The sequence below is a fragment of the Ursus arctos genome, unplaced genomic scaffold, assembly GCF_023065955.2.
Source record: "Ursus arctos isolate Adak ecotype North America unplaced genomic scaffold, UrsArc2.0 scaffold_27, whole genome shotgun sequence".
NCBI classification, from domain to species: domain Eukaryota; kingdom Metazoa; phylum Chordata; class Mammalia; order Carnivora; family Ursidae; genus Ursus; species Ursus arctos.
The window spans coordinates 20,217,839-20,236,921 of NW_026622952.1; the positions used below are offsets into that span (position 1 = coordinate 20,217,839).

At 43.1% G+C, this 19,083-nt stretch overlaps 1 protein-coding gene across 4 annotated transcripts in view; it reads right to left on the reverse strand.

Annotated features, from left to right (window-relative positions):
- Positions 1 to 19,083, reverse strand: part of TRMT9B (tRNA methyltransferase 9B (putative)) — a 56,992-nt gene that overhangs the window by 24,567 nt on the left and 13,342 nt on the right. For all 4 annotated transcript variants that reach the window (XM_057303358.1, XM_048226238.2, XM_048226239.2 and 1 more), the window contains one exon: positions 984 to 1,181. The gene's annotated coding sequence lies outside the window, so the exon portion shown is untranslated. The remainder of the gene's footprint in view (positions 1 to 983; positions 1,182 to 19,083) is intronic.

Here is a 19,083-nt window from a genome sequence, read left to right on the forward strand (position 1 = left end):
CCTCAAGTCTTTGGTCAGAAATCATAAACGCCCTGCTGGGGACCAACAGGCACTCAGAAGAAACAGGGCTAGGACCGAGCTTTTTCCCAGTTGTGTTTTCTATTTCGTGAGTTCCTGCCCTGGCAGAAGCAGTTTTACACATGGACCCCTAGGCATGGAAAAGTCACATTTTTGTAACTAAAAGCAAATAAAAGCATTGTAAGTTGTTCTCCCTTAATAAATGCCACAGGAGACACAATATTAAAAAAGAACATAAAACTGCTTTAAATTTTAAAAATGTACTCAAATTGCAATTCTAACAACAATACAAGTTGGTCGGGATAGTTCAAAAGAATTATAAAATGTCTAGGTTTTTGGTTTTTTTTACCTTTTAATCCATGATCCTTCAAACTTAACATCTACATAGTACTTACAAGGACAGAGGATACTGCAAACTTTTGTAAGATAACACCATTTAACAATGCTCTTTACTACAAAAGCATTTTGCGCTCTAAAAAATACTAAGTACATTCTTGTAATTTTAACTTACCCTGTACAACTCTTTTCAAATTCTTTTTTTTATAATAATTTTTTATTATGTTAGTCACCATACAGTACATCCCTGGTTTTTGATGTAAAGTTTGACGATTCATTAGTTGCGTATAACACCCAGTGCACCATGCAATACGTGCCCTCCTTACTACCCATCACCAGTCTATCCCATTCCCCCACCGCCATCCCCTCTGAAGCCCTCAGTTTGTTTCTCAGAGTCCATAGTCTCTCATGCTTCATTCCCCCTTCTGACTACCCCCCTCTTCATTCTTCCCTTTCTTCTCCTACTGACAAATTCTTTTTACCGCCTCGTACAAAAATAAACTCCAACTTACTTTTTATGTCACATTATCATACATTTAGAATTATAGAGATTGGGACTAACGAGGTTTGCACAGTGCCCCAACACCCTCATGTTATTTGAATTGCAGTAAGAGCTAAAAGCTACTAACCTGAGTCATCTTGTGAGTACGGGAAAATTACTTCTTGCCTTTGTGAAGCATGGCAGTTTCTACCCTCAGAGAGTGATGGTTTTTGCTCATAACTTTGTCAGTGCGGAATGTAAATGAAAAGTAGTCGAGTGAAATCAAAAAGCGAGGTCTTTCATGCGATGAAGCACTTTGCATGAGTCTCTGAAGGGAACACAGGCCCTATTCGGAAAAACACAAATACTAAATGTCATTTTACATAATACAAATATTGAACCATCTACAGCCCAGGTTGACCTCTTGACCCATGCACAAATTACCCAGAGAAGAAGGGATTAGAAAGAACTGGGAATATGCATAGAATGCCAGAACTTTAAGAGCTGTTTCTGAATTCCTAAGCTTTCTATAAAATACACAGTACTTTCTCCCAAAATTACATTGCATGATCTCATCTTGTTCCTAGAATAATTACAAGCATTGAGAGTCAACTCTGAATCCCGTGGCTTAAGGAAATATATACTATTTAAAATAATATTACCAAACTGCATTAAAACATTCCAGTACAATTTAATTGCTCAATAGTTGTTCATAATATCAGCTACTTGCACATCACTTTGAGAAGTACTCATACTTACTCTTCATTGTGCCCATTTATTTTCTTTTCTCATCATACTGTGGGTCTGTCATGAAACCCATCAGAAAACTCTTAGCTACTTTTGGGGGAAAAAAAAAAAAGACGGACCTTGTATGCCAAAAAGCACTTTGTAATGTAGAAGTCTTGGGGTGTAAAATGAGGTGTGGAGGGAAGCCTGGTGTGGTCGGAAAAGCCAATTCTGTAATACCTCGGGACTTGATTCCTTCTCTGTAAGGAAGCAAATGGACCTTCACCTAGTTTACAGTTCTCAGCCATGTTCCGTAGCCTTCGTTCGCTTTGGACGTACACCTCAGCGCCACAAACCGCACCTCTTCTTAGCTACAGTGGTTCCAGGATGGTGGGTGGTGTGCACGCGGCTTCCCCCAGGTTCTGCCTGCTCTCCACCCCATCCCAGTCTTGGTCCCTCTCTAAGAATCACTGACCTGGGTGTGCTTTGGAAAGCTTATTTTGGTCTGGACTGCGGAATATGCCCATACATTTAAACCCCAGTCATCTCTCAATTATCTCAGTATATGATCTGCACCACTGAGACCCCAAGGATTGACTTTTTAGGAAGAACATTTAAGAAGGGTCTTGAAAAAGCTATTTGTCATAGGATCTCATCTTTCCTCATGCAATTTTAGAGCCCATGGCGTGGCAACTTGGCTGTGCACCTTTCCTTCAGGCATTAGTGCCTAAATGTATTAACCTTCTCTGATATGCCCCTGAAGACGAGTCCGTAAGAGTAGTCCATAAGAAAGGAATTGTAGACAGGGCAGAAGGCATCTGTGAGCTACTTGGGTGGGAGCAGGGGTGGGGAAGCTTTTCTGTATCCCAAAATCATACCTTCAACACCTATACATATAATTCACTTTCTTTATGTTTACTAAATTATGATCCAAATTTGCCCCTGTTGAAAATGTGTGAATCATTTTATCTTCTCCAAGAAGTTGCTGGGCAAAGACAAAATAGGATAGTATCTATCTTTTAAAATGTTGAATTCCGATGAATCCTTTTACCATATTAGCCATATATCTCTGGAATAGTTAGTAGTAAAAAAAATGTATTTTCTGTACAGCAAAGGAAACAATCAACAGAACTAAAAGGCAACCTATGGAATGGGAGAAGATATTTGCAAATGACATATCTGATAAAGAGTATCCACAATATATAAAGAACTTATACAACTCAACACTCCCAAAAAAAAAATAGTCCAATTAAAAATGGGCTGAAGACATGAACAGACACTTCTCCAAAGAAGACATGCAGATGGCCAACAGACACATGAAAAGATGCTCAACATCACTCATTATCAGGGAAATGCAAATCAAAACTACACTGAGCTATCACCTCACACCTGTCAGAATGGCTAAAATCAGCAACACAGGAAACAACACGTGTTGAGGATGATGTGGAGAAAAAGGAACCTTCTTGCACTGTTGGTGGGAATGCAAACTGGTGAAGCCACTATGGAAAACAGTATGGCGTTTCCTCAAAAAGTTAAAAATAGAACTACCCTATGATCCAGTAATTGCACTGCTGGCTATTTACCCAAAAAACACCAGAACACTAATTCAAAGGGATACATGCATTCCAGTGTTTATAGCAGCATTATTTACAATAGCCAAGATATGGAAGCAGCCCAAGTGTCCACTGATTAATGAAAGGATAAAGAAGAGTTGGTATATAGATACAAAGGAATATTATTCAGCCATAAAAAGGAATGAAATCTTACCATTTGCAAGAACATGGATGGAGCTAGACAGTATAATGCCAAGTGCAATAAGTCAGAGAAAGACAGATACCATATGATTTCACTCATTTGTGAAACTTAAGGAACAAAACAAATGAGCAAAGGGGGAAAAAGACAAGCCAAGAAACAGACTCTTCACTATAGAGAACAAACTGATGGTTACCAGAGGTGAGGGGGGTGGGGAATGGGTTAAATAGGTGACAGGGATTAAGGAGGGCACATGTTGTGATGAGCACCGGGTGATGTATGGAAATCTTGACACTATATTGTACACCTGAAATTAATGTAACACCGTATGATAACTATACTGGAATTAAAAAAAAGAAATCTCCTTTGGCAATAGTGTAGGCTCGTATTGCCTGGCCAGGTTCACAATGAAGACAGAGCAAGAACCCGGCTAAATATTTTAGGTATGATATTAAGCATGTAGGGCCAAATACAAGAGATATTAAGGAGAAAGGATCAAATTAATAGGACTGGGGGGGGGGGGCCGATGAAGAGCACGTGGAAGAGGAAGTGATAATGATAATAATGCTGACATCGTAAGATGTACCACCACCATCCAAAAACAAAGCAAGAGAAAGAATGAAAGGCAAACAAAATGAAACTTTGGTGATGACCATATATAAACTGATGAACCGTTTTTGGAATTCATGTGAATATATCAAAGAAGGTTACTTAGGACTTATGCGTCTGCAGGAAGCAGGATATAAGAAGGACTGGATGTTGGTAACTGACTTGAACTGCCATGATCAGTAACAGGTGGTATTTCATGGACTGGCATGGGCTGTTTGTACCCATTCCTTACATTCTCCGATGGCAGCATTTTCCAGGTAGGGACAATGTAGCTTATGAGGGCTGCATCTTTGCAGGGTGTTGCAATTTACACGGTGCTCAATGAAGGCCTATTGTATAAATATGTGTAGAAAGGAATAGAAGAATAAAAAAGATGGCCCTTTAGATGGTGCTAAGGTCCACCATCAGAGGGAATAATCAGGGGAGGGTTCAGGGCTGGACATATCGTTTCTATCGTGTTTGGAAGACAACAAATGAAGATAGACATGAAACTCCGGAGCACAGGCTGGACTAAAGATCATTTAAAAATCATCATCCTATGTCTTGGCAGTTAGGATCGTGGGAGTGAATTAAATCAAAAGAAATTATGCAGAGTTAAGAAAAGGAACGAGGTTAGAACACCAAGGATCCCTAATACTTAACCCTCAGACATGTTAGTATTGGAGGAAAGGCTAGCCATGTGCTGCCATTAGAGCGCTACCATAATTAAATTTAGTGCAACACACACCAACCGTGCCCCTACGAGGCAACACGCGCTTTGGTAGCTCTGAGAGGAGCAGAAAATGGGTGGTCCCTCCTCTCAGGAAGCTGCAGGCTGATACAAGAGTAACACAGAACAGCCACCGAATGACAAGAGTCGGAAGCAAGCACGTGATTTGTTGATAAAAATAGATAGCGAGCAATATTAGCTTTTATAATTTGGAGTGACACTCTGGGTATTATTCCCTCTATGTAATGAAGCACGTGAAACAGGAGGCTCTTCTAATGAATATTCCCTACCCTACACAGAAGCCCTTAATGATTCCCCAGAGAGATCACAGAAGAAATGGTAGGAAAAGGAACAACTGGCATTTCTAATTAAAAATCTCATGAGCAGAACAAACTCAGGGCCTCCAACTACATAACATGTAGCGCTGGGAGAATACGACTGTCTCTCTAATCCCGGCAGGGTCCAAAGGTCACCCCAGAGTCCCTGTATGTTGAAAGAAAGTGGACAGCAGGAGGGAAATATATCTTAGGAGAAAGACCAAATATTCCCAAGAATACTTTGTTTTCCTTGAAAATTTCCAAAGATTACATGTCTGAATTGACTCCATGTAGGAGCAGGATACTATCTCCAAAATCTCAGTGAAGGAAATGAAGGTCCTATCATCCGGGTAAGGCGCATGAGCGTATGAGGGGCAGGGTGGTTGCAGGAGGAGAATACAAAGTAGGAACTAAGAACTCACCGCACGGTGTTGACGATGCGATCTGTTAGCGAAGGCTGTTTCTCCACAGGCAATGAATGACTAGACCAGATTCGCTGAACTCTCTGGCAGTTCATTTTGATTTTGTAGCTTAGAGACTGCCGGGAAGTCCAATATGAGGTTTAAGGAAAATGAAACTATAGCACCCTGCCTCCTCCAGGCATTTGCTGCTGGTGTCAGTTTGACAAAACCAGCTCTGGTCTGTGTTCAGATAAAGGTAATAGGATCTCCAGAATGGCAGCTTGGAGGAGGATTGCTTTGTTACAGAATGGCAACAGCAGAGGAGAAGCAGGACATGACCCATCTTCTTTCCTCTTAGGAAAGGTTTCAGCAGGTCAGGTGACGAGGAACCCCACACTCATCTTACTGCCAAACGATTGTTCAAGAAGGAGTTTTACATGAGGACTATGGTGTCAATATAAAATGAGACATCATCTGATGATTTTCTAAGAATGAAATGGGATAAATGTGAAGATATATTATGTATTCATAAAATGTGTTTATAATACAATTGATCCAAAAGAGGTATTCATAGGGTTGTTACTAAAAAAATCTGATTAGTTGAGTTTAAGGAAGAGTCACATACATACAAAGCATTGTGAGATCTGGACGGCCAAACATCTTTTTTTTTTTTTAATGATTTTTTATTATATTATGTTAGTCACCATACAGTACATCCCCGGTTTCCGATGTAAGGCTCGATGATTCATTAGTTGTGTATAACACCCAGTGCACCATGCAATACGTGCCCTCCTTACTACCCATCACCGGTCTATCCCATTCCCCCACCCCCATCCCCTCTGAAGCCCTCAGTTTGTTTCTCAGAGTCCATAGTCTCTCATGCTTCATTCCCCCCTTCTGACTACCCCCCCTTTCTTTATCCCTTTCTTCTTCTATCGATCTTCCTAGTTCTTATGTTCCATAGATGAGAGGAATCATATGATAGTTGTCTTTCTCTGCTTGACTTATTTCACTTAGCATTATCTCCTCCAGTGCCTGGACGGCCAAACATCTTATCCTATAGATTCCACCTGCATCTCTCTCACGGGCCTCCCACTCCTTCCCCACTGCCTCAGCTTGGAGTTCCCACTCTTAACGGATTTCACAGACCTCCCCAAAAATCTCAGAAGGATATCTGGAGAACCAGAGGGGCCAGCTGGTTCTTTACTCGAAGGCTAGGATGGACACACACACACACACACACACACACACACACACACACATTTTTAAATCCTGTTATTTACTGTCACCATAATTGCATAGATGAATGGATAATTTACCCCAACAAAAGTTGGGAGGCCCATAATTTCAAACTAAAGAAGTCCTTTAAAATTGAGTAATATTTAGCTTTGTGAAAAGCTGACTAAACCTCCTTTAATTTTCTTATCCATTAGATTGATCACAAACCAACACTGAAATAAAGAACTAAGTTTTGGGAACCAGATTAATACGATGGTTTCCAGACCCACCAGCCCCCCAGGCTTCACAGCTCTGTGCCCTAAAGTTCATCCTCAACAGCATGGTCATTGTCACGTCTCACTCCTCTTCAGGTTTAAGAGCAAGTCCAGATACCTCAGCATGTCACATAAAGCCCCAGCCCACCCTCCAGCATTCCTGCTATGACGTTCCACTCGAAGTAGCCAGTCAGCAAACTGCTTGTTACCATGAGATAAAGACTGGGCACCAGAACTTAAATCAATGGTGGCTTCTTTCATTGAGAAACTCTTGCTGTGATGAAGGATAAAGGAATTGGTGCAGTGACTTAGCTGATTTGCGGTCAGGGACAAACTCCTTAGCTTGTGTCACCCTCTATCTTTACGACTTGAGTTTCTCTGAACACTTTAGACATTTGATGTCTTCATGCATTTTGCTCATCTGTTCCCTCTGCCTGGAACTACCTTGCTCCACTAGACTACCTGAGAGAGACAGTTATCTTGGAAGGGTCGGCTTGTGCCATATTCTCTATGAAGGATCTCTCATCCCCCAGCTAGATTCACCGCCTTATGCTCCCTGGGCCTCCCCTGCATTACACGGATACACGTCGGCACCAGCACCACGGGGGCCACTGGTCTTCCTGGCTGCCTCACATGGTGTTAATGAAACACAACATTCCTTCGGACCAAGAAATTTACCTTACAGTGAAAGAATTAATAAATGAGGTCCTATCACTGATCTTACCATGGACCCGATCACTAGAAATCTCGGGCCTTTTCTAATGGCCTCGGAGAGACTCAGTTAAGGTCCACGTGGGAAACCGTATCTTCTGACCTAGACATGGGGCTTGTATATACGATTCCGATCTATGTGATATGTGACACTCTTTTTTTCCTATAGGTCTTGGGTCTGGGAAACATGAGGTCAGAGGGAAGTGAGAATTTAGGGCAATGCCACTAATAATAATTATATCTGATTATTTTTAAAATATTTTCTCTCTGTTGTTAGGGCTCTGGGTTTGCGGGTTGAGAGGTTCTCACACTCGAGGCTGTGGAGCCTTGTGTGGCAAGAGGACTCTGCCTCAGTGGCAGCGGGTCCTGGTCAGACGGGCGACTGGACCTCAGGGTCTTAAGTTCTGGAGCTGCCCTGGGGTGCACTTATTTCCAGGTCCCGTTCTCCGACTTCCTATGGGCCTCCACATCCTTTCAAGAAATTCCTGATCAGCTTAGAGATCACGAGTGTCAGTTTCTGTTGCTGTTGTCAAGAACCATGGGTCACACGGAACTGAAAAAACATTACTGGACTCATTTATGTTTCTTTCCTCCAGCTCGACTTTCAGCTGTGTATGGACAAGGACCACACCTGCCTCATGTCTTTATCCATAATACCTCTTCCTGTATCTGGCAGATTGGGTGGTGGTAGACAATTGCCAAATGAAGGAATGAAGGCTCCCAAATAGCTGGAAGCATCAGTTAAAAAGTTCTTGCTGGGGGGCACCTGGGGGGCTCAGTCGGTTAGGTATCTGCCTTCGGCTCAGGTCATGATCCCGGAGCCCTGGGATCAAGTCCCGCATTGGGCTTCTTGCTCAGTGGGGAGCCTGCTTCTCCCTCTGCCTGCCGCTCCCCCTGCTTGTGTTCTCTCTCTGTCTGATAAGTAAATAAATAAATAAAATCTTTAAAAATAAAAACTCTTGTTGGATTCACAACTTTTAAAAAGAAAGAAACAAATAATAAGTCACAAAATTTTTTAATTTTTAGTTGCGATAAAAACACAAAATAAAATTTATCATCTTCACCATTTGTAAGTATACAACTCAGTAGTGTTAAGTACATTCACATTGTTCTGCAACAGATCTCCAGAACTTTTTCATCCTCCAGAACTGAAACTCTATGCCCATTAAATAATAACGCCCCATTTCCCCTTTCCCCAAACCCTAGCAACCACCATTCCTTCCACGGGTTTGGTGACTTTAGATACCTCACGTAAGTGGGCACATACAGTGTTTGTCTTGTGACTGGCTTATTTCACTTAGCATAAAGTCCTTAAGTTTCATCCACGGATTTCCCTCCTTTTTCAGGCTGAACAATATTTCATTGTATGTACACACCCCAGTGTTTATCTTTTCATCTGTCGATGGACATTTGGATAACTTCCACCTTCTGGCTATTGTGAACAATGCTCCTAGAACGTGGGTGTGCAAAAAGCTCTTCAAGATTCTGCTTTCTTTTCTTCTGGGTAAATACCCAGAAATGGGGTTGTTGGATCATATGGTAGTTCTATTTTTAATTTTTTGAGGATCCTCCATACGGTTTTCCAGAGAGGCTGCATCATTTTACATTCCCACTGATGGCGTGCAAGGGCGTCACATCCTCCCAAGTGTTATTTTATGTTCTTTTTTAAAAAAAATTTATTCATCCTAATGGGTGTGAGGCGATATCTCATTGTTGGTTTTGTTTACATTTCTCTAGTAATTAATGATACTGAGCATTTTTCATATGCATTTGGCCATTTTTATGTCATCTCTGGATAAATAGCTATTCAAGTCCCTTTGCCCATTTTTTTTAAAGATTTTATTTATTATTTATTCGACAGAGATAGAAACAGCCAGCGAGAGAGAGAACACAAGCAGGGGGAGTGGGAGAGGAAGAAGCAGGCTCACAGTGGAGGAGCCTGATGTGGGGCTCGATCCCATAACGCCGGGATCACGCCCTGAGCCGAAGGCAGACGCTTAACCGCTGTGCCACCCAGGCGCCCCCTCTTTGCCCATTTTTAAAGTCAGGTAATTTAGTTTTTTTTTTTCTTTCTTGTTGCTATTGAGTTGAAGGAGCTCTTTATATATTTTGGATATGAACCTCTTATCAAATATATGATTTTAAATACTCTCTTCCATTCTGTAGGTTGCCTTTTCACTCTGTTGGTTGTGTCTTTTGATGCAGAAAAGATTGTGTCTTTTAAGTCCCAGATAAGTTCTAAATTTTATCCTGGCGTCTACATATATTCAACAGTTACACATTCAAGGAAATACTTGATATCCATACGAAGTAAATTGTTTGGGGTGGGGTGTGGAACATTCTGATTTCCATGGGCTCATAGAAGTACATCTGCTAACCTATTTGTATTTGTTACCATATACTCCTTCCTTCTGGAAGAGAGACAAGAGACGAACTGTCCATACTTCCCTATAAAGCAAACCCACCGGCCCTATGCTAATAGCTCAACGGCTTCCTTCCTGCAACTCTCTCTCCTCTCTTGCCAACCATCAATTTTCCCTTTGCTATTAAATATTTCCCATTAATATAAAAATATGCTACAATATCTCTTAACTTAAAAAAACAACAAAACCCTCCCAGGCATGACCACAGATCACTGTCCAGTTTAAGCCCTAATTTCCTTGCTTCCTTTTATGGCAAAATTCTTTAAAAACACTGTGTCTACTTGTTGGCTTCCCTCTTACTGCCCAGTGTTCCACCGTCATGCTGATCATAAAACATCTGTCAGCCCTTGACTATAGTGCTGGACCCAGCAAATGGAGTAGGTAGGGGAGCTACTTTCAGGGAAAAAAAAAAAAAGAAGCTTTGCCGCTGTTGTCCTTTTTCTTTCTTTTTCTTTTTAAAGCTGAATTCAATTAGGCAACATATAGTACATCCTTAGTTTCAGATGTAGAGTTCAATAATTCATCAGTTGCATATAACACCCAGAGCTCATCACATCACGTGCCCTCCTTCACGCCCGTCACCCGGTTACCCCATCCCTCCACCCCCTCCCCTCCAGCACCCCTCGGTTTGTTTCCTAGAGTTAAGAGACCCTCATAGTTTTTCTCTCCCTTTTATGCAAGAAAGAGGTAAAATGCTTTTGTTTTCCCAATAATGTATCAGAGGTCCATTCCCTTTCCAGCAACCCCAAGTCCTTGCTTTGAGTGCAGACTGCAACAGTCTACGTTGTGTCGCCCACAGCCTTCGCAGAACTGTCATGTGAAACAGGCGTGATGTGCAGGTGACGTGATGTCCCTGGAGAACTATTCTGTGACACTCCTACTCCTGCTGCTCTTGTTCTCCAACTCGCTTTGTTCACAAACACCCTTATTTCTGAAGCGAAGATTCCCTGTCCAGGGTAAGATCAAGGTCCATATTGCATTCCCATCTGAAACTTCTCGTCTCCGGCTTAGACGTGCTGCCATGGAGAAGCCAGTGGCAGGAAAGGTGGAGCGGGGTGGTATCGCTTTTGGACCCCCTCCCTTACTCCCACGTCCAGCTTGCTCCAAACCTTCCAGTGCTGGAGTGTTTGGAGGGGTGGCTGGCAAGGCAACATCAGGGAGCCAGAAAAGTCCCTTTTTGACGGGAACTGGTGTGAGCTGATGTCAGTGATCTCTGGGCATGGAGGGACCTGAAGGCTGCTTCTCTATTTCGTGGAGGATTTGGTGGCCTCCGTGGAACACTTTCATTGCTTCTTTATAGACCTTCATCGCTGCAGACCTCTGGCCTGTTGTTTCCTAACAGGAGTTCATTGTCCCGCTGGCAGCTTCTGATGGTTCTCAGCAGCTGGTCACCTGCTCTACGCCTCCCATATTTTCACCCGCCATCTTGTCAGCCCTCTGATGAGATGGCAGCAGCCAGGCCGACGCCATCTGTCTGGTCCAAGGAAAACACCTTCGCTCCATCCTCAGTAAGAGGGCTGGTACTTCCCAAACAATAGCCCCTGCTCGGCTGCCATAGGCTGCTTCTACCAACCTTCGTATTTCTCAGGTGTATGCTTGACCCCAGACTACTGTGCCGTCTAAACTGCAGGGGCCACAGATCAAGCTTTCTGTGTGGTCCCCTTGAAGCCCTGCCACTTGACTTGAGGATAGGAGAAACATCTCCCTCTCTTCTCCCAAGATGTTGTGTGTGTGTGTGTGTGTGTGTGTGTGTGTGTGTGTGAGAGAGAGAGAGAGAGAGAGAGAAGGAAAGAGAAGAGGAGGGAGAACAAAGAAAGGGGGCATCCACAGTACACCAAAAAATTCTCTCTAAATAAAACCTCACCCCAGTGTCCCAGTTCTTCAACATGGGTTGGCCTAAGGGTCACAAAACCAGATTTCATAGTATTCAGCCTTAAAAAGGAAGGAAATTCGGGCATATGCTCTAACACAGATGAAACTTGAAGACATGGTATGTGAAACAGCCAGACAGAAAGGACAAATTTTGTATGACCCATTTATCTGAGGTCCCCAGAGTAGTCAAGTCCATAGAGACAGACAGCAGAAGGGTGGCTGCCAGGGGTGGGAGGGTGGGGGTGGGGGAAGGGGACTTACTGTTTAATGGGTACAGAGTTTTAAACTCAGGAAGATGAAAATAATTCCAGAGATTGGTTGCACAACAATGAGAATGTACTGAATGCCACTGAACTGTGAACTCAAAAAGGGTTAAAATGGTAAATGTTATGTATATTTTAGGACAATTGTTACAAACAACGGATTTCAACCACTTCTGCAAGTTCTGCTTGAGTATTCTAGCAAGGAGTTCCACAACATGAGAGTAACTGCCCCCTTTGGGAACGTCTTTGGGCCTGCTGTTAAGTCAGTGTCCCTCCACACCCTTCTCCGCACTGCTTTGTGTGGTGAGGTGGGAGCTCTGCAAACAGCATGTCTTCTTTGTCAAGGGGCTCTGCAAACAGGGTACACCAAAGGGAGGCTGGCAGGTGGACTGGGGAGATGTGACCGGCCCCTTCTGGTTGCTTCCCGTTCCTCCTGAGTTACCCAGCAACAGCCCTTTACCCCGACAGCAGCATTTGATTGTAGTGGCAGTTGGCTAGGTCCCAGATTTTTTCTACTCTCTCAGAACCGCCCTTTGTGCCCCTCTATGAGATACCCACAGCAGCAAATCAGCACCCCTGCCAAGGGATCTGTGTCTCAACACCTCAGGGGTCTTCTCGGAGCTCTCCGGCTATCAGCACTGGCTGGCAAGGGCCCCCTTCTCAGAAGTCTTGGTCCCGACTCCATGGGTTCCCCTTTGGCTTCCCCAGGTCTGGTCCCAGCTCCGGGGCCCTCCTCCAAGCTGCTGGGTTCTGAAGAGCCCATCTCCTTCTCTCTGTTCCCCCAACACACGGTGGCAATTGAGTTGTTTTTGCTGACCTTAATTGTCCCCACTTTGCATTTAAAGCTCTCTAATATCTGTTTAACCAACTCCTTCTATCAAATTCCCTCTCTTAACTAGGGTGGTTTCCATTTTTCTGACCTGACACTGAGTGATACGGCTCTATCTTTGCACTCTCATGCAGAAAGGGAAAGCAAGAAAATTCCAGAGCTTTTAGTACCTCCCCCAACTAGTTTGTAAACACCATGCAATCAGGTGTTTGGGGTTCACTGATGTGCACACAGCACTTTGAACACCGCCAGGCATATGGCAGATGCCCAATCATCTTCATGGGATAAATGAATAGGAAATATTTCATGTAAACATAAAACACAAAATAATTTTGGTCATGAAAATAAGCTTCTAATATATAAACGTTATAAACCACATGCCAATATTCAGGGGGAAATAAGTAGTTGATCTCTATAAAACTCTGAATTTCTTAACACTACCTGTTTTCTGTTTTTTTTTCCCCCTCCCCATTGTCTTGTTTAGTAATTTTGTAAGTGGGGGTTTCTCCAATTTTTTTCTTGTACGTTAGGGCATGTTATCCATGAGATAATCACTTAGTATGATTTGTGATTTACAATAAGAAACGTATATTTGGTCTTTGACCACTGTTCCTGGCACATAGCTCCTAAAACCCTTGAACTTTACTCTAAAGAGCCCCAGGGACGTCGTTTGTTATCATATTTAGATTTCCCCTAGCTCTTCCTGAAGTAGCTTCAGAGCATAAATGTGAGATGGGTATCTTTTGTTATTAATAAATAACAAGCCCCTTTCACCCACGCCTGAGTTTATATTAAGGAGGTGACCTTTGGAAAACCCCTCAGGATGGGCTGGTTGCCAGCGGAGTAGAGGGTTGGACCCATAGGCCCATTCCCCAGACCTCCAGGAAGTGAGAGGGAATGAAGGTCGAGTTCAAACAATGGCCAATGATTTAATCAATCGTCCCTCCATAACAGCCCAAAGGACGAGGTTTAGAGAGCTTCCATGTGTTGGACAGAATGCATTCCTGTGTCAGGAGAGTGGTGCACCTCGAACTCTTACGGGGACAGAAGCTTGGAGCCTTAGCGAGATCTGGGCCTTGCCCTAAGTATCTCGTCCGTCTGGAAGTTCCTGAGTTATATCTTTTATAAATAAACGGAATCTAGTAAAGTGTTTTCCTGAGCTGCTCGAGAGCAGATGAATCTATTCCCAGAAGGGGGTTGTGGGAACACCTGATGGACGGCCAGTCAGAAGCTCAGGTGACAAGCTGGACCTGTAATTGGCATCCGAAGTGGGGGACAGGGGCAGTCTTGTGGGACTGAACCCTTAATCTGTGGGATCTGAGGCCATCTCCAGGTAGACGGTGCTGGAATTGAGTTATATTGTGGGGCACCCGGCTGCTGTCCCAGAATCACGTGACGTGCGAGACTCCCCACACATCCGGTGAGCAGAGTGAGGTATGGCGTACTGAGCGGAGAGAAGCCTCCCAGGGGGGCGTCTTTCCTTTCCATTCATCAGTCACTAAAATATACAGCTTGACCCCTGAAACACGAATGCGTGAAACCTCACAAATAAAACTTCAAAAACAGAACTCAGAGCATTTCGGTGCGATGAAAAACACTGTATCGGGACAACGTCCAGGCCCAGCTCTGTCACTGGCACGTGACCTTGGGCAAATCATTTAGCTTCTCCAGGTCTGCGTTACTTCCTCTTAGATATGACGTGCCCTTCCTCTTTTAAGACTCTGATTTTCACAGAGAAATGTGCTGTAACGTCCCCCGAGTGTCAAGCATGATGGCCCTTGCCAGACTTGAACTTCCTCTTCTGTCCGTCCCCACACACATGACCCCGCATGGTCTGAGCCGGGATGAGGGTGCAGTGACAGAGAGGAAGCAGTCTAATAAAAAGCTTTGGTGCCAATTTCTAGTTTGTGTTCCAGATGGGGTTATCATTTTTCTGTAGCAAATACCTTCTAAACTTGGCCAGATATTTTAAAGATCCAAGTCTGGGGGGTAGCATTAATATTGACAGCTGCATTCAATGTCTAACACGTTGGAATACATTGCAAAGCTCAAAAAAGACTAGGTCGGGGCAGCCAACTCTTCTATTTAAATGACATGTAAAGGTTTCAGGAGGCACCAGGCAGGATGTGAAGAGTGGAGCTCACGCTCACGGGGCCAGATCCACGAGTGCACTTTGGGATAACGGTACAGTGCTCAGCTCAGCGGACTGCCATCGACATGCTCTCTTGACAGTTGTGGGTGAGTGAGAGTACAGTATAATAGAAAAATCAATCAAATGCTACTTTAGAAATAAAAAGTGAGGACAGATTACAAACAGGATTACATAAAAAACAGATCTGAGAACCCAAAGTTCAAGGACCGTGAAAGAACAGACTAGTCTGCTTACTAATAACAGATGTCTACAAAAGTTAACAGTAAATTTGTTTTTTGGTGTTTTCATACAATTTTATTCACAGAAGTAAAATATAGCATGCGTGTATATATATGTATATGTATACGTATACACACACACAGAGAGCATATATAGGTAAGAAAACCAAGTAGTACTGGAATTATCACCAGGAAAGAACTAAAGGTAAGGGAGTCTTAGTATCAAAGAAGGAGCCTAGGATATCAAATAATTCTCTCTTTCTATATATAGAGAGAGCCCAGGTGGAAATCCAGCTATAATCCAGAGGGGAGGGACTTTGGTTTTCATTAGGTAGGAGCGTGCATGCATGCTGACTATGTGGACACTGGTCAGGTGAGGCCAGCGGAGTTCATAAAGGGCATGGCGTATATCCATCATGCCTCCACTCTTGTAGTAATCAACAGGCATTGTTAAACTGGAAAATGCACGTCTGGTGTCCCCCGTGCGCACTGGGGTCATACTTTTTGGGCTGCCTGTCCTCACCATCCTGAGGACTGGTCCCTCCCAGAGGGCGCAGCTGAACATTGAGGCAACATGTGGCCCTCAGTTCACACCTCGAAATGTCACTGTCTGAGATTCCTCTTAATCTGATTGCATTCCATCAAAATTCACACCTTGGAGTAGAGCACATGAAGAGATTTTGGTAGTTAATTAGAAGCTATAGTAGCTCTCTATGACAAATAAATCAGAAATTGCTAAACAACTAATGCTTATGAAAGGAAAATTCCAAAGAGCAAGCCTGTGGCTTTCTAGATTAAAGGAACAGAAATCAGGGAAGTGCCCATTGTGGTCCCCTTCCCACCCTCATCTTCATCAAACACGCAGCGTCCCAGGACAGTCACCTATCTCTGCAGACCTTTATAGTCTGTTAGTGTGTGTATGTCTTTTGTGATTTGGGGAGCATCTCATTTAAAGTAGAAATTCATCGTTATCCCCTGTCTTTTTTTAGAAGCTGTATTATAAGGTCCTTCAGCCTATACAACGACTTGTGACAATGCTTTCCAACAAATTCAAAACTCGTTCATTGCTTCGTCCCAGTTACTACTTTCATATTGACAATCACTTTTTGGAATTAAGACTGTGTTCTGAAAACTATGTTATGCTCTGCTGGCATTCTAAGTGGATTAGTGATTGTAATTCTCCTAGGAGAGTGACAGCTTCTATACTTAATTAACAAGAAAAGTGGAAAACTCGGGAGGCTTTGCCTTCCCTGGAAATTACCGATGTTTAAGGGCAGCTTTCATTAGAAAGGAATACACTTGGGTATCGTGCATTAGTGAAGAAAAGTTTAAAATAATCTACATGGGTCAAATGCTAATAGGAGAAAGTCATTTTAATGTCAATTCTACCACAGGAAAAGCCTCTGGGGTGAGCACGTCATCATTACCATTGTCCCTGTGACCTCACTGTGGTCTGATGAGCTTCAGTCCGCATGCAAGTGGTAGGGGAGAGCAGGAGTCCAGAACGTGACTTTGAAGCCCCAACGTCCTGAGGTCAAGACCGAGCTCTGCCTCTGCCCCATCCCATTACGGATTACATTTGTTCTGAGACTTTGGGTGGTTTTTTACATATGCTTGGGCCCAAGATACTAGTATTTAATTTAACTGATCAAAGACTTCAGGGCACTGCACGTATCTTTAGATGATCATTTCAGAGAGAAAACAAATACAGGAAAGGGTTTACACAGAATCCTAGAGGGAACCAGTGTTTGAACATGGAACCCACAGAACATTCCTGCTTCTCAATCCAATTTTTCAGGTACTATAAAAAAGTTCATGTTCACACTACCTAGAATTTTATGACTTATACCCCCCATACATCTGGAGTATCAACCATTGGTGTTCGTACTGACGAGGAATGTTACGTGATCCTAAAATGCCTTCATATCATAGGATTATATTCTCATAACAAAATCGAAAGGGACACTGTAAAATGGAAACAAGGTCATGAACATATTGTGACCTCTATTTCTTGCTCCTGTGATTTGGGGAAATGAAGCTTTGAGCCCTCCACCGTGCACCTCCCCACTGTGCCCAACTTCTGAACAAACAGGCTCAGTTCATCTCCGAGGGCCTGACTCCCCTGATCGAATGTCCCAGAAGCCAGGGTCACTCTGAGCTTCTGCCCCATTTTGTTCCTACTCTGGGACGGCGGTGGATGGGATTAGCATGTGCCATCCGTCTCCTGTATGAGTCTGAGAAGTCCTATGCCAAATCAATATGTGCTGGGCTCCAATTTAGATGAATTTTAATAAAAAACCTATGCCACATAATTTAAAATTAAAAATAGCTGAGGTTGATCAAGGTATTTATTTTAATGACTTACGGAAATCTTTCAAACATAATACACATACTTTTGATGTCTTTCTAAATAGCCTGTAAATGACCTATTTTAAAACTGGTAACATAGGAGCCAAGTCTGACAAAGTATTAGACAAGAGTGATGCTCTCCAGGGCTTAATAGAGTGTCTGTGTCTACACCAAGTGCCATGAGGTTTTGAGTACTTCTTCACCTTTTCTGTCCTCCCCTGCTGGTGGCACTTTTCACTCTGTCTTTTACTCAGCCTAACAGAAATCAGGCAATGACATCTCTTGAAATCCTACCTAAAATAGGAAGAAAAGACTTTTGGGTCATCAGAGGGGTCAGTTTTGGATCAACCAATTTGGTGACATCTGTACTGCCCACTCTCATGCCTTCTGGGTTCTGAGTCCATCCCTGAGCTGGATGCTGGAAAAGGCTGGCAGCCCCTGGGACCTCCTGCCAAATCCCTGGGTCCTGGCCTTCTGATTGGCAGCCTTGTGCTTTGTAACCCGAGCTCCCTGACACCATCTCCTTGCTGTGTTCACTTCGGTGCCAATTCTGTTTCCTTTATACTGAGCTCCTAAAAGCTTGGCTCTTGCAGTTCCTTCCATGGTCCGCAGCAACCCATACCTGCTTACTACCTACGACAACTGGTGCAGTGGTGGGGTTCAAATGCTTGCATCCCACACACAGGCTTTCCATTCTAAGTGCCACAATTACGAAAGCTGCATGGATGTAGGAAATACGCCAGCTAAAAGAATGGTCTAATTTGCAGGGAGCTTGCATTGTATTTTGTAAGAATATGTTTGACATTTTAAGCTTTGCTGTGGCAGTAAATTGTACTTCTTCTAGCAGCGGGAGTTATTAAATCTGTGCCCAGAATAAACCAGACTGTTTTGGAAAGTTGAATTTTTTTCAGTTTTCATACCCCATTTCATAACTGTGTTATCTCTTCAGAGATAAGCCTATAAGGATACACAGCCTATTATTTCTAATTTCAAATTATAAATACCATTCTTTAAACTTCACAGGGCTTCATCATAATCTCCTTTAAAAAAACAAATACAAGAGTTCTGATTCTAAATTAAAAATCAAAAATAAATAAGACCAAAGATTCAACCTGAAGCTCCTATGGCTGATGAAGGTATTTGTTGGTGATGACCTTCCAGAACTTAATGGAATCTAGGACGCCATCTTCATGGCCTGAATGTGTGTGTCTCCCCCCAAATCCATATGTTGAAGTTCTAACTCCCAATATGGCTGTATTTGAACCTGGGGCTTATAAGGTTAAAAGAAGTCATAAGGGTGGGGTCCTTAATAATGCCCTTAGAAGAAAAGACACCAGAGGGGCACCTGGCCTGCTCAGTAAAGCATGCACCTCTTAACCTTGAGGTCATGAATTCAAGCCCCGCATTGGGTGTGGAGCCTACTT